Source organism: Muntiacus reevesi, chromosome 20 (genome assembly GCF_963930625.1).
Source record: "Muntiacus reevesi chromosome 20, mMunRee1.1, whole genome shotgun sequence".
In the NCBI taxonomy this organism is placed as follows: domain Eukaryota; kingdom Metazoa; phylum Chordata; class Mammalia; order Artiodactyla; family Cervidae; genus Muntiacus; species Muntiacus reevesi.
This window is the reverse complement of record NC_089268.1, coordinates 3845585-3858383: the sequence shown is the minus strand read 5'-3', so window position 1 is coordinate 3858383 and position 12799 is coordinate 3845585. Positions and strand designations below refer to the sequence as shown.

General features: G+C 40.1%; 1 pseudogene; it reads left to right on the top strand.

The window, feature by feature from the left end:
* The first annotated feature begins 769 nt into the window (after positions 1-769).
* Positions 770-4494, top strand: LOC136151832 (EF-hand calcium-binding domain-containing protein 14-like; annotated as a pseudogene).
* The last annotated feature ends 8305 nt before the right edge of the window (positions 4495-12799 follow it).

Sequence of the window (12799 nt, the reverse complement as noted above, 5' to 3'; positions counted from 1 at the left end):
CACATTAGAATTAAATAATAAATCACACATTCAGAAACAACTAGAGAATTATCCATTTCTCCAAACTGTTCCTCCTCGTGGATGATGAGCTAATATGCATTATCAGCAATGTCAGGCTGATAACCATCCCCCTACAATTGTTGCCTTAGCTCTCAGTGTTTGCCCCATTTGATTTTTCATTTTCCTGCCCAGAAGCTACTTCACTGATCTCCACCAGTCCCTTTCAACCTACGCGTTCCTGGCCAATACTGGGCCAACTGAAATATCACAGGACAATCATCATAGTTTAAGTCATAGTAAAATTTACACTGCAGGATGGCATTACAAGACTTCCCTCGGTGCTTGTAGGTATACTTTTTTTCTGGAAATTCTACACTTTACAAACACAGAAACACAGACTTCCCTGGGGGTCCAGTGGTTAAGAATCTGCCTGCCAATGTCAAGGGACACAGGTTCTATCCTTGGCCAGGGAGGACTCCACATGCCATGGAGCAACTAAGCCCATTTGCTGCAACTACTGAAGCCAAAGCACCTAGAGTCCCAGGGAAACAAGGGAACCCACTGCAGTGAGAAGCTTCTGCACTGCAACTAGAGAGTAGCCCCCACAAACTGCAACTAGAGAAAGCTTGCATGTATCAGTGAAGACCTAGCACAGCCCCAAATAAACAAATAAATAAAAATTAAAAAAAAAAAAAAGAAAACAGACCTGCAGCCACTGCCAAAGGGGAAGGAAGCTGGGGTTGGAGCAGCTGGCACAGGTCTGGAGCCCATGGTTGCCCCTGCCAGCAGCAGGTTGGGAGCATCTGAGGCCATAGCCCAAGAGGAGGCCAGAGTTGCGGCTGGAGTTGAGGACTCGCATGTGAATTGCTCAGACTCACCTGACCTGGAGCTACTCAAACTCTGGGAGTGGGTGCTTCAGGTGGGCTGAGTTGCCATCTCCCCACCTCACCATACCCCCAGGCCCAGACCACAGGACTGGGGTCTCCCCAGGCATGGAACTCGCTCCTCTCAGGCCCAATCCTCGTGGCCAGGCTCTGGGTCTTCCTTGACCTCTGGCTCCCTTCACACTCAGGATGAGGTGGGAGGATGGTGATCATCTCAGACTTGGGTGCTTTTTCTGCCCAGATTGTAGTGATTGGGAGGAAGACCCTTCCTGCTGATTGCTAGGGAAAGACCAGAACCTCCCTAAGGTCTCACTCGGCATCTCCCCCTCCTCCCACTCAAAAGCAAGTTTCTTTTTTTCTTTCCATTGGAAATCCTACCCATAAGTCCAAAACACCTATCTGTGTGTCCTTCCCCAGCTCCTAGAGTACTCTTAGAAATACTATCTATTAACCAAGGCTCAGAAACTTTCATTCTTGACTTGACTTTTCATCTTTGAGAAATAAGTTGACCCCCTCCCCAGTATCCTAAGTAACTGACACTCCATACTGAGGGCTTTATTAATTTGGATCACCAGCTCCCTGGCTATCTTTGTGTGATTATCCAAGTGAGTTTCAGTTCCCTCTGGACTCCAACTTCCAAGCTCCCACCAGATCTGGGCAGAACTACTGCTGGGTGGGACTGACCAGAAGGGCTCTGACCCAGGATTTCTCACCCTGGAAGACAGCTCCAAGGAAGCAAGAGAAGTAGATGTCTGGTAGAACCTTGCAGCTCAGGAGTGGGTGTTTTACTTACCCCACACAAGAAGATGAAAAAGCTCAAAGCTCAATGCATTGGCAGGCTTGGCTGGGGACAAGTGAAAAAAGAACCCCAAGAAAGGCTCAGGCCAATGCCTGCTTTGCACTGAGCCTCCTAACTCTGAGTCTAGCTAAGAGGAGGAAGAGGAATTTGGTGCAGGTGGAATCGCTCTGGCCTTGCCAAGGGAGACTATTTATGATACTGCAAGATCTGATATCCCCTCTGTGCTTTTGTCATCCTTACTGCCTGTGTCCTGGCCTGTGTTGGCTTGGTGTCGATGCAAATTGCTCTGCATACAGAATTCTCAAGAAGCTGGTAAGGTGGCCTGGAATTACCATCCTTTTAAGAGTTTTCTACAGTTTGTTGTCATCTGCACAGTCAAAGGCCTTAGCATAGTCAGTGAAGCAGAAGTAGATGGTTTTTTTTTGGAATTATCTGGCTTTTTCTATGATCCAATGGATGTTGGCAATTTGATCTCTGGTTCCTTGGCTTGTTCTAAATCCAACTTAAACATCTGGAGGTTCTAGGTTCAAGTACTCTTGTTGCCTAGCTTGAAGAATTTTGAGCATTACTTTGCTAGCATGTGAAATGAGTGGAATTGTGCGCTGGTTTGAACACTCTTTGTCATTGCCTTTCTTTGGGATTGGAATGAAAACTGATCTTTTCCAGTCCTGTGGTCACTGTTGAGTTTTCCAAATTTGCTGGCATATTGAGTGTAACACTTTCACAGCATCATCTTTTAGGATTTGAAATAGCTCAGCTGAAATTCCATCACCTCCACTAGCTTTGTTCGTAGTGATGCTTCCTAAGGCCCACTTGACTTCCCACTCCAGGATCACTTCATAGCAAATGGATGGGGAAACAGTGGAAACAGTGACAGACTTTATTTCCTTGGGCTCCAAAATCATTGTAGATGGTGACTGAAAACATGAAATGAAAAGACATTTGGTCCTTGGAGGAAAAGCTATGACCAACCTAAACAGCATGTTAAAAAACAGACATTACTTTGTCAACAAAGATCTGTATAGTCAAAGTTATGACTTTCCCAGTAGTCCTGTATGGATGTGAAAGTTGGACCATAAAGAAGGCTGAGTGCCAAAGAATTGATGATTTTGAACTGTGGTGTTGGAGAAGACTCTTGCAGTCCCTTGGACTCCAAGGAGATCAAACCAGTCAATCCTAAAGGAAATCAATCCTGAATATTCATTGAAAGGACTGCTGCTGAAGCTGAAGCTCCAATACTTTGGCCACCTGATGCAAAGAACCAACTCATTATAAAAGACCCTGACGCTGGGAAAGACTGAAGACATGAGGAGCAGGGGCTGACAGAGGAAGAGATGTTTGGATGGCATCACTGACTCAATGGATATGCATGTGAGTAAGCTCCAGGAGATGATGGAGGACAGGGAAGCCTGGCATGCTGCAGTCCATGAGGTCATAAAGAGTCAGACATGACTGAGTGACTAAATGGCAACAACAGCAAGGAGAAGTTTAGAACAATGGGATCTAATCAGAAAAGCTGTTCCAAGAAGCTCCAGAAGTTAAGGAAGAGCTACTTAGCCAACAAAAACAACTTAAGAAGATTGAATCTGAAGAGCTGGGGTTGAACAAAGTCTGGATAAACATCACAGAAATGAATAAGCAGATTTCTCTATTAACTTCTGCAATAAACCACCTCAAAGCCAATGTCAAGTTAGCTGCAGACTTAATTAGCCTGCCTGCCACTGTAGAGGGACTTCAGAAGAGTATAACTTCTATTGGCAACACTTTAAACAACATCCATCTGTCTTGCTGTGGAGGCAATACAGAAGACTGTGGGAGAATACAAGAAATCATAAAGTTACTTCAGAGTGGCATGAATCAGCATGCCCTAAAGGAGACCAATGGAAGCAACCAGATCATTCTATCACTTCCAACTATAACTGAACTTGACAACAAAACAGACAGTGTGAATTTGAAACAGGATATCCTGTACCTCCATAGTTTTTTAGAGGAGGTAAACAGTGCCCCAGGGGAGTACCAGCGATGGAAGTATCTTAAACTCGGGGGAATGAATGAGGCAGTTAATAGTCTTACCCAGAGAGTCAACTTGATAGAAAGAGTTCTGGTTGCTATAAGCAAGGTAGAAAAGCAAGTGAACCTGTCCTCCAATGTGGTGAATGATAGAGCTGTCTCTCCAGAAAGAGTCTTTGCATCAAGTGACCAGCAGAATAGAGTTTGTAAAATCCCACAGCATAAAGAAAGAAGAGGGCATCAGAGGATAGGATGGTTAGATAGCATCACCAATGCAATGGACATGAACCTGGGCAAACTCTGGGAGGTGGTGAGGGACAGGGAGGCCTGATGTGCTGCTGCAGTCCAGAGTTACAAAAAGACACCACTGAGTGACTGAACAGCAACAAGAAAGAAAGAGGATAGTTCAGAGTCTCAGATATTCAAGGTCAGAGAGAAACTGTAGCTGATCAGTGCTCTCACAGACAAAGCTGAGAGCCACAGGCCTCCAGAGACTACCAAATGAAGAGCAAGCACAGGGTTTCAAATCAAAGCCCTCAGCATTGCCAAAATTCCCACAGTCTCTTGGAGATCAGATTGAGAAAACTGCCCAGGTAAGACCTGTCTCTTTATCAGTAATTTCTAGTATTGAAGATCTTCAGGACTTGCTCCATAGCACTGACTGTGATGTGGATGGGAAGCTGACTTACCAGGAAATCAGGAATTCCTTAGATTCTGTTATGCCAGCACCAGAGCATTTGAGAGTTGGATTCTGATGAAGATGGAAGATCTCATTCTTTAGATGTAGCTTTAGATGTCTAGCTTTATCAGGCTTATTTTAGAAATGAATGTGTGCCCTAGACTACCTAATATCTACTCAGTTTTTGTTTGATTAAATGAGTGGTATACTTAAAAATAATTCAAATTAATAAATATTAAAATTTTTGCACCTGCAGTAGTGTGCCAAGTAAAATGCAGTATTTTACACTCTGAATTGGAAAAACTATCACATAATTTAATTATCTACAAAAACAAAGTGGCATTTTGTTTTGGACATCTATTACAGCATCACTCAAAAATGATAAAGAGCTTTCAACTGAATTTGAGGACTGTGGTTGGGATAGTTTGAGTTAATAAAGAAAACTATACAATACATGTGAAACTCACTTTGGCCTCCTTAGAAAACACTTGAAAATACAATAATTCTGCAGGAAAAGGGAAACTAAACATGGAATTCCTAGTTTCAGAGGATATGATTATGTAGTCTGACATAAAATCCATCCACTTATACACTCAATAATAGAATGTATGTAACATATATATGCTTGAATAGCTTACAATAAGATAGGGTATATATTATATATATATATATATATAATATATACATGGTTTTACTTTTTACATGTATACATACATACATGTATAAATAGTAGTATATTTATAATAGTAGCAAAATACTAATTTAAATGATCATGAATAACATATATATAAGCTTACTATTATTATTGCTACTACACATATTATTCTATTGTGTGTGTGTGTATACATACACATACTACTTATGGCTATTTAAATTATTATTTGAAGTATGTTTTTTAGCAAGGGATATATATAGTACATATGGTATATGTGTGTTATATAATGTGTATCCCACTGAATGCCCTTGTATATAGTGTTCAGTGACAATAAACAAAATACAAGGTTGATATGTAGAATGATCACACCTTTGTGAAATGGCATTTCCCAAGATAGGATTGCCCATTTTGCAGTCCAAGATGGAGTTTGAATCTCGATTACTCACACACATAGAAGCTGCTGCAGGTTAGGGAGCCCTCCTTCCTCTTGAAGCCCTCGATGGTGGCACGTGTGATCTCTGAGGTCCCTGTGGCTCAAAAGGAGAAGTGGGGGAGCTGCACCAACTCTTAGCTGGCTTGACCAGAAGGTGAGGTGTGTTCTTCACCACCATATCCAGAACTAGTCCCACAGCTCACATATACATATAAGAGATCTAGGGAGTTCCTCTGCCACAAATGTACTTTTTAGAAAACAAAATATCCTCTATAAAGTTTGCTATTTACATAAAAATATTAATAGCAGCTTTCTGAGTGACTGATTATGATTAATTTCAACTTTCTTCTTTGTGCTTTTCCCCTTTCCCAAATACTCTGTAATATGTACTATTTTAATAAAATAATTTTTAAAGTATTAAAACTACAAAGTAGCCATGTACTCCATGTCACATTACTTTAGCTTTTTATTAGTTTTAGTAACTATTAATATACCTTTAAAAAAGTACTTTGGCCCTCAGTCAAACATAACTGTAATCTGTTAACATTACTTTGTGCCTTGGTGAAATATAAAATGTAAGATTACTACAGACTTAATTAAATTTTTTGCAATTTAAATCTTTTATTGCGGTACAGCTGCTTTGCAATTCTGCATTTGTTTCTGCTGTACAACGTTGTGAACCTGCCATGTGTACACATACATCCACTTCCTCTTGGACCTCCCTCTCACTAACCCCCATCCCATCCCTCTAGACCATGATAGAGCACCAAGCTGAACTCCCTGTGCTACACAACAGGCTCTCACAAGTTCTCTATTTCACACACAGCAGTGTACATATGTCAAATGTACACTGTGTCTAATCTCCCAGTTCATCCCACCTTCCCCTATTGACCCCCTCATCATGTCCACACATCCTTTCTCTATGTCTGTGTCTCTATTTTGCCCTAGCACTAGGTTCATCTGTACCACTTTTCTAGATTCCACATATATGCATTAGGAGAGGATGTGTGTGTGCATGCTCAGTTGCTCAGTTGTGTCCAACTCTCTGTAACCTTGTGGACTGTAGCCCGCCAGGCTCCTCTATCCATGGGATTCTCCAGGCAAGAACACTGGAGTGGGTTACCGTGTCCTCCTCCAGGGAATCTTCCGGACCCAAGGATCAAACCTGAGTCTCTGGCATCTCCTCTACTGTAGGCAGATTCTTTACCCACTGAGCCACCTGGTAAGCCCTGTTAGTACAGAATACAGAGGACTTAATCCAATTTCAAGACTGAACAACTTATAGTTAAATATGTTGTGTCAATTTTGTAGCATAATATTTATGGGTTTATGCTAAAACCATACAAATAGGAATGAAGGGATAATAGACATTTTGTGACAGAAAAGAGGATGTGACAGGAGAATGTGGGGCTCAGTTATAATCTCAAGGAAGACTCACTGACAAATGCCCAAATCTCAAACACTTCTGTTCCTAACATAAACAGCTGTGTCAACTGTGTGTGAATGCTGTGAAAACATTTTGTCTCTCAGATTAATCACTCCAACATCTCTCTCAAATGACATCAAGACATCCAGGTCTCAGGAAGTCCTCTTTGAACTTGAATTATCCAAAGAACTCAAAACTGTTCAATCAAAAAAGGGTCAATCATGGTACCAAGTACCAGGTGAAGAGGAAATTGAAGGGTCATTTCACTGTTTTTGCCTCACCAAATCTTCATTGGGGGCATTGCTGAAAATTCTCCCTGCAAAGTCATTTACACAGATTTCTCTGTGCTTCACATGTTTTATTTCCTGAAGTTACAGATTTTTATTCCAAAGGGACTTGCACAGACATTGTTCCTAAGTCACATCTAGTATAATAAGGTGCTTAAAAAAAAAAAAGGCACAATTTCCTCCTCTTCCCAACTACTGTATCATTTGATGTGGGACTTTACAGTTCCTCCCAGCTTGAAATGAGTTTCTTCTTGCACCTCTTGATCTGGGATGGTCTCCTCTCTTGCTTTGAGCAACAGAATATGGTGGTAGTTTTGCTACAGCAACTCCAAACTTAAGTCTCTGAGGGCCTAGCAGTCTTCTTTTCATTCTCTTAGAATCTTGCTGCTGCCATCTGAACTCATGCAGGCCAGCAGCTGAATGAAGAAAGGCATGTCACCTCATTATCAGATTCCCTAGTGAGATGAGGGCTGCAGAATGAGCTAGTCCCTAGCCAATCCATCAGAGAAACATGGGAAGCCCACTGTAAGATCATTCACGTCTGACCCAGATCAGCAGAACCAAATGACTAACCATAGCCTCATAAACAATAACAAGTGATTGTTGTCATGTTTGTTTGTTATCTTACTTATGTTATGAAATTAATGTCCATCTCCTGACTGCGCCTCCCCCTATTAGACTACAAACTCCATGAGAGTGGAGTCTCTTCTGGACTCTTCAACACTGCCTCCCCAGCACCCAGCACTATGCTTGGCACTTAGCACACTCTCAATAAATACAGGATGGATGAGAATGTTTGAATAGCCAGGATGATGCTGGTTTAACCAGTAGCAGAAAAGTCGAGAAAAGGAGACATCACATGAAGTGGACAGAACAGTTTTGAGACAAGAATCAGAATTGGTTCTGATTGTACTGTGCTACATAGGTCTGGGCAGGTCAAAATTCTTTATCCACCACACTCTCAGTTTTCTCCTCTATAAAATTAGAACAACAAACCTGCAGCTGGGCAGATGAATATCCTCCAAGGCAGAAACAGTAAGTCTAGGGGAGGGTCATGGTGGCCCAAATGAGGGTCGACCATCTGCTGAGACACGCTGGAGAACCAAGTGACTGCGGTCTTAAGCCTCTAGGCTTCTGCAGATTTGTCTACAGGAAGCTGTGGACAGCTGCTCTGGAACTCAGGGCTCCAGGCCAGATTAACACACCTTTCCTCACATTGAGTTTTCCTGATTCTATTTCCTAGCAGTGGACATAATTTTTCAAAGAAATTTTGCTAACATTGAATTACAAAGGGAAGAAATGAAGGTCTGGGACTCAACGAATCCCGCAGACTTTCTTCTTTTACAAAGTTACTGACCTCCTCAACAGCCACTATGGCTGCAGGCCAGCAGGTATTAAACTAAAGAGCCCAAGGAAATTTCTGGGAATGATCAGTGTATTCAATACCTAGATTGTGGTGAGGGTGTATATATGTCTAAACTTATAAAAATGTGTACATTAAATATGCAAAATATTTTATAATAACCTTCCCTGAGGGAAACAAAAACCACAAAACTTACACTTAGCTGAATGTGTTTCAGATTAACTTTCTGTATATACCTGAACCTAAAAGATACAAAAGAAACCAAAAACCCAACTGCCCCTTCTGAAGAGCCCAGAACAAAAGCAAGGTACTGTGTATGCCCCTGCACATAACACCACCTGATGGGTAGGCAAACCACCTATGCCACCTTTCTGGCCCCACCCCTGGACACAACCCAACCCTGAGCCATATAAGAGATTGGAGTATAAAATGCATAAAATAAATTATGGTGTTCAATCTCTTAAAAATCCATCCTACTAAAAGTTCTTTTTATTTCATACTGGCTGTTTTGCTAAATTTTCTTTTTGTTTCAGAAGTTACCAGTTATCCTGTTGACTTCAAATTACTTACGTATGGACACATGAACCTAAATCATATTGGATATAAAACAATTACAGAAAGTCATTTCTGAGTTTATTTCAATAACATCTAAGCTAAACATCAGCTCAATTATTTCTAGGTGACAAATAATCACAAGCATTTTTTTTTTTTCATTTTTGAATACTTTATAGCCTCTGAAGTACTTTCATTATCTCGTTTTAGAAATATTGTTTCTCACAATTTCAATAAAGAAAAAACTAAGTCGTAGAAATGAAATGATTTAGCAAATAATTGAGTAAATGTCAGATTCATTATTTGATCCATGGTCTTTAAACTCCAAGTTCCATGTTCTTTACACAGTGCAATATTTCCCTTCATAATAGGCAAAATTAACATTCTGAAGGAATGTTTTTATTTCAAGTTCTACATTCACTGGCAATTTAACAGCCTAAAAATGTCATTAGAAGTAATATGAGAAATTATATTTGTAATAAGTAGGGCAAACTAATTAATCCAACTTAAATCTAGTGTAGTGTGCTAATCATTAAGGAATAAGTTTTGACTATCACATCAATTTAGATTATATTTATGCATGAAAGATATGACATCTTTCTCTTTGCTATTTTTCTTTCCCGTTTTCTCATCAGACAAGTTGAAAATGGTTTGCATAATATTATATTTGTATAGCCAGGATGGTAAGCATAAGTTCTTAACTTTACTAAGCACCAAAGGCTGGAAGTAAAAATCTATCCATCCAACCGTCCATCCACCTATGTGCTGTGTCATGCTGTCCTCGGTCGCTTCAGTCATGTCCTGTTACTTGCAACCCGATGGACTGTAGCCTACCAGGCTTTGCCCATGGGATTCTCCACAATACTGGGATGGGTTGCCATGCCCTCCTCCAGGGGATCTTCCTGACCCAGGATCGAACCTGGGTATCTTGCACTGCAGGCAGATTTTTTACCACTGAACTACCAGGACAGGCCCCATCTATCCATATATGTGATTAAATATGAAATTTCTAATGGGCTATTGTATGAATATGACACAGATTTGGACATAGAGAATATTACATCTTTTTGTGAATTTGCATAAAGTTAATTCTTTAAGTTCAAAATATTTGGGCTCCCAAATATAGATAGGTATAGCTAGCACAATATAGTGGAAAGATAGTTTAGCATCAGGTAAACTTTCACATTTTTAATGTGGGTATTTATCCTATATCAGAAATATCTCCCATAAACCCTGAATGTGTTTCTTTACTTGTGAAAACATACACAGTTCTGGATAGCACCAAACTTAAATATAAAATATAAATCCTAGATCTGAAACCAACCAGATGGTCCTGGTCAGGTCACTTTAATTTCTGAGCCCCATTTTACCCAGGTGTAAAATAAGAAAATGAGTTCATATACCCAAGACTTGCAGATAAGTGTAGGCAGGGTATGTGTGTAGAATCTGCTATATGATTTAGATACTTTATGCATGTTGTCAACATGATCAATTAACACAATCATGATTATAACCTGTTAGGACTAGTTCTGTCTTTTCCATTGACATGGAGGAAAGAATTGAACTGCATTTTAATTTATATTAAGTTACCTTCTTTATTGAATTTAAAGAATGTTTCAAGTTTCATAAGGAAGACTTTCTTATGAGTATACAAACAGATATTTTCACTTAGGAGTAAGTATACAAACCGATGTTCTTCAGTACCAAAGAATGTGATAACCATCAGACAATTGAATTCATCTCCCATGCTAGTAAGGTCATTAAAATCTTACCTGCTAGGCTTCAGCCTTGTGTGAACCAAGAACTTCCAGATGTCCAAGCAGGTTTAGAAAAGGAAGAGGAACTAGAGATCAAACTGTCAACATTTGTTGAATTATAAAGAAAGCAAGGAAATTTCAGAGAAAAACATCTATCTCTGTTTCATCGATTACACCTAAAAGCCTTTGACTCTGTGGATCATGACAAACTGTGAAGGCTCTCAGAGAGATAGCAATACCAGACCATCTTACTTGTCTCCTGAGAAACCTGTATGCAGGTCAAGAAGCAACAGTTAGAATCCTGTTTGGAGCAACTGATTGGTTCAAGATTGAGAAAAGAGTACAACAGAGATGTCTGAAGTCACTCCGTTGGTTTAACCTTTACAGTGAGCACATCATGAGAAATGCCAAGCTGGATGTGCTACAAGCAGGAATCAAGATAGGCTGGAGAAGCACTAGCAACCGCAGATATGTGCATGATGCTACTCTAATGGCACAAAGTGAAGAGGAACTAAAGAGCCCCTTGATAAAGGTAAAGGAGGAGAGTGAAATAGCTGCTTAAAGCTAAATATTAAAAAACTTAGATCATGGCCCCATTACTTCATGTCAAATAGAAGGGGAAATGTTGGAAGTAGTGACAGATTTCCTCTTCTTGGGCTTCAAAATCACTGCAGATGGTGACTGCAGTCATGAAATCAGAAGGCATTTGCTTCTTGGCAGGAAAGCGATGACAAACATAGACAGTGTGTTGAAAATCAGAGACATTACTCTGATGACAAAAGTCTATATCAAGGCTATGATCTTCCCAGTGGTCATGTACAGTTGTGAGAGCTTTACTGTAAAGAAGAAAAAATGTCAAAAAATGTATACCTTCAGTCTGTGGTGCTGAAGAAGACTCCTGAAAGTCCCTTGACAGTAAGGAGACCAAACTAGTCAATTTTAAGGGAGATCAGCCCTGAATATTCAATGAAAGGACTGATGTTGAATCTGAAGCTCCAGTATTTTGATCATCTGATGTGAACAGAAGACTCATTGGAAAAGTCCCTGATGCTGGGAAAGATAGAGGGCAGAAGAAGAGGGTGTCATAGGATAAGATGGCTGGAGGACCTGACTGACACAATGAACATGAACTTGGGTGAACTCTGGGAGTTGGTGAGGGACAGGGAGGCATGCTGTGTTTCAGTCCAAGAGGTCGCAAAGAATCAGGCATGACCGAGCAGCTGAACAACAATTTAAAGTATAAGGACCAAATGGTATGTGTGTGTGTTAGTCGCTCAGTCATGTTCAATTCTTTGCGATTTCTAGTGATGATAAATTGTTCACAGGCAGGTGAATGGGGGAGAAGCTGGGCTTGCAGTGTTGGCCCATGTCTATGGTTTGAACTCTCTCATGGCAGCTGATCCCAGCTCTCCCAGTTACTGAATAAGAGCTGGGACAATCTGCCCTGTAGCATCCTGCTATGGAGTGTCTCCTTTACACAGATACCAATAACCTCAGGAGAACAGAAGATAATAAAATGAATAAAAATAATTAGAAACAATGAGCTTTGAGTATTTATTTTATTTTTAGAAAAAAAAAAAAGAAAGAAACCAAGGATTACTTAAGCAAAAAATTAGAAAAATACTTTTATTCTGCTCTTGAGCAATTATGACCAACTTTCTATCTTCTAGCTAACTTACCCATTCTTCTGTCACAGTTATACTGCTAATTGATTATTTCTATAGTATTTTTAATTTCAGTAATTGTGTTCATCTCTGTTTATTCTTTGCTTCTTCTAGGTCTTTATCAAAATTTTAATTGATTTTTGCATTTTCTCCATTCTATTTTTGAGGTTTTGGATCATCTTTACTATCATTACTCTGAATTCTTTTTCAGATAGCTTGACTAGTACCTCTGATTATTTGGTCTTGTGAATATTTACATTTTTCCTTTATTTACACAATATTTCTCTTTC